Genomic DNA, 3,649 nt, shown 5'->3' with positions numbered 1-3,649 from the left:
AAGGCTAATTTATCAAGGCACAACAATTATAACTCTTTGCAAATCTTAAGAGAGAGAGAAATGCCCCTTTTTTTTATTTGAAATTGGTCCTTCTCTCTTGTCACAGTTATATATATATATATATTTTTTTTAACTGTCACCTTCAGAAAAGTACCTTGCTCATATCCTAGCTAGCTTTTGGCCTGAGAATCGACATGGGGTTCATGAAGACCCCTTGTTAGTTTGCTTCACTAAAATAGCGGAGCAATTTTCAATTTCAACATTTTATTTCTCCCAATATATGCATCTACATATTATAAAGTGCCTTGATAGATTAAATAAAATTCTGAAATATGCATGACACTTTTTTAAAGCACACATAACTAATCATTTTACCATTAAATCAAGCCTAAATGATTTATGCAGGAAAAAATTGCTCTATGGTATGGAGAAGAGGGAAAATCTATCATTAAAGTTACTATTACTTTGCTTAAAATCTCAAAAATTCAATCTAAAATAGAAAAGTCATTCCAAGGACAAAGCACTTCTCTCCGAGAGTTAATATAGAATCATGAATCAAGCTTATGAGAACAAATTTTATTTTATTTTTATTTTTATTTTTATTTTTATTATTTTTATTTTTTTTAACAATTGAAAAGATTGCAGCAATAAATTTCTCCTCCCCCACACTTAAAACTTACATTGTCCCTAATGTAAAGCCCAAATGCAAAAGAAAAGAAAAAAAATTCTAGAAAATAAAATAAAATAAGGGAAAGAAAACAAATCTGATTGTGGCTAACAAGCCACCCATGGGTTGCCTCCCAAGAAGCGCTTTTATTTATCATCGTAGCTCGACATGACAAAGCTCCTTAATCCACTGAATTCTCCTGAAACCCCTCATAAAATGGTTTCAGTTCATGACCATTGACCTTGAACACTTTGTTAGTTCCTAAACTTTGAATTTCAACTGCACCATAAAGAAATACATTAGTAGTAACAAAGGGTCCAATCCAACAAGAATGCAACTTACCAGTCATCAGCTTCAATATGGAATTATACAATAAAACTTTTTGCCCAATCACAAACTGCTTCCTTAGTTTGTCATGAAATGCCTTTGTCTTTTCTTTATAGATCCTAGAATTCTCATAAGCCTTAAGGCTAATTTTTTCTAATTCATGCAAATGTGATTTTCTTTCTAACTCATCTTCCATGCTTAACTAAAAAACATCCTGCACAAATGTATCAACAATATCAATAGAAAAAACAGAATGATTATCAGCAGGATACTTTATGGCATCAAAGATATTAAATTTGACAGTCTCTCCATCAAACTCCATAGTTAAGGTATCCTCATCCACATCAATTTTTGTCTTGGCAGTTTTTAGGAAAGGTCTTCCAAACAAAATCAAAGCTGAATTTGATGAGAGAGCACTATCATCCTCCATATCCAGAATGTAAAAATCTGCAGGAAAAATCAATCCTCTAACCTGCACCAACACATCCTCAACTACTTCCAATGGGTAAACGTTAGAACGATCAGCTAACTGAATAATGACACTGGTTTCTTTCAAAGGACCCAAATTTAAAGTTTAAAAAACTGAATTTGACATAATATTAATAGATGCTCCTAAATCTGCGATTGCACGTTCAAATTTAGAATCACCTATTCTGCAGGGAATATAAAACGAACCTGGACCCTTACACTTAGGGGGTAATCTTCGCTGAATTAATGCTGACACATTTTCCCCCGCACTGATCTTCTCATTATTCCTCAACTTGCGTTTTATAGTGCATAACTCCTTAAGGAATTTAACATACTTGGAAACTTGTTTGATCGCATCAAGTAAAGGTATATTCACCTCTACCTTTCTGAAAGTCTCCAAAATTTCTTTCTCTTGTTCTTCTTTCTTATTTTTAGCCAACCTATAAGGGAATGGAGGAAGAACAGAATTATTAACCTTATTCAGTTTAGATTCAGTATTTACCTCAACTTCAGGAACTTTAAACTCTTTTTCTCCTTGCTTCTTCTTTGACTCATGTGGAGTCTGATTATCAACTTTTTTCCCACTCTGCAACACTATAGCACTAGCATTTTCTCTGGGATTCATGATTATTTGTGATGGAAGCTTCCCAGAACCTTGAGGTTCAAGCTTGCTCACAGATGAAGCTAACTGACCAATCTGCCTCTCTATGTTTTGAATGCCATTTTTGGTCTCCTGTTGAAACTGTTGTGTATTATTGGCCAAAGCCTTAACAATTTCATCAAGTGACATACCTTGATTTGAGGGAGGCGGAGGTGGTTGATTCACTTATGGTCTCTGCTGATGGTATCAGTTTTGCACTGATTGATTCTCATAACTCAGATTGGGATGATCTCACCATCCTGGATTATAAGTATTAGAAAAGGGATCATACCTGTGTTGTGGCTATCCATAATTTCCTACTGTATTAACACGTTGCATTGATTCATCCTCTTGTAATGCAGGACACATGTCAGTAGCATGACTCGAACTCGAACAAATCCCATATACCTTAACAGTTTGCATTTTCCTTACAGCCAATTGCCTCACGAAAGAAGTTAAATTAGAAATTTGAATCTCAAGGTTAGATGCACTTTCCTCATTAACCTTCATAGGTGTGTGATCCATTCTTATTCCAAACTGTTGAGAGTTTGTTGCCATGTTAGCAATCAGCCTCCCTGCCTCTTCTGGTGTCTTGTCAACCAAAGCTCCTCCATTAATAGCATCTATCATACTGCGGTCCATTGGTAGAAGTCCCTCATAGAAATACTGAATTAACGGCTGCTCACTTATTTGATGATGGGGACAGCTTGCACACAGCTTTTTAAATCTCTCCCAATACTTATGTAAACTCTCTCCATTGTACTGCTGGATGCCACAAATTTCTTTTCTTATGTTGGTAGCACGGGAAGCAGGAAAATACTTCTCCAGAAATATTTGCTTCATCCCATTCCATGAGTTTACAGATCCAGAAGGAAGGTAATACAACCAATCTTTAGCTGTGCCCTCTAGTGAGAAAGGAAAAGCCCGAAGCTTGATCTGATCCTCTGAAACTCCTTGAGGTTTCATGCTGGAACACACAACATGAAATTCCTTTAGATGCTTATGTGGATCCTCACCTGCAAGACCATGAAACTTAGGCAACAAATGGATTAGTCCAGATTTCAACTCAAAAGTAACATTTAAAGCAGGGTATTGAATACACAAAGGCTGTTGGTTTAGATCAGGAGCAGCCAACTCTTTCAAAGTCCTGGCAGCCATGGTCTCGCTTTCGGAACTTGACTCTAAATCCAAATATGAACTTAGCTCCTTTAGAGATTGGACTCCTTCAGATGTACTCAGAATTTGCCTAGCTTGCTTAGCCAATTTTCTCAACCGTTTAGCTGTTTTTTCTACTTTTGAATCAAAGATTAACTCACCAGATTGAGAAGTTCTTGTCATAAACAAAGAAAAATCAAAGTAAAAATAGAAAAATGCCTCAAAACCCTAGAAAACAATAGAATTTGGCCTCAAGAAGGTGGGGCCAAGAAATCCTATGGATTGATTGGTCTTGATCAGAGCGTCGTTTCCTTCAAGATAGGTATGGGCCGCCCTCCAAATTCAACCAAAAATCTTAATGAATATTAACACCATAATTTTTTTTTTGAAAA

The 3,649-nt window shown here is 35.8% G+C and overlaps 1 non-coding gene across 1 annotated transcript; it reads left to right on the top strand.

Moving 5' to 3' along the window:
- Positions 1 to 2,790: 2,790 nt before the first annotated feature.
- LOC131170838 (small nucleolar RNA R71) lies at positions 2,791 to 2,897 on the top strand. Its single transcript, XR_009141605.1, has one exon. It is a non-coding gene; the product is annotated as a small nucleolar RNA R71 (small nucleolar RNA).
- Positions 2,898 to 3,649: the final 752 nt, after the last annotated feature.

The sequence above is a fragment of the Hevea brasiliensis genome, chromosome 11, assembly GCF_030052815.1.
Source record: "Hevea brasiliensis isolate MT/VB/25A 57/8 chromosome 11, ASM3005281v1, whole genome shotgun sequence".
In the NCBI taxonomy this organism is placed as follows: domain Eukaryota; kingdom Viridiplantae; phylum Streptophyta; class Magnoliopsida; order Malpighiales; family Euphorbiaceae; genus Hevea; species Hevea brasiliensis.
Note: the sequence above shows the minus strand (reverse complement) of the source record. Positions and strands in the feature narration are given on the sequence as shown.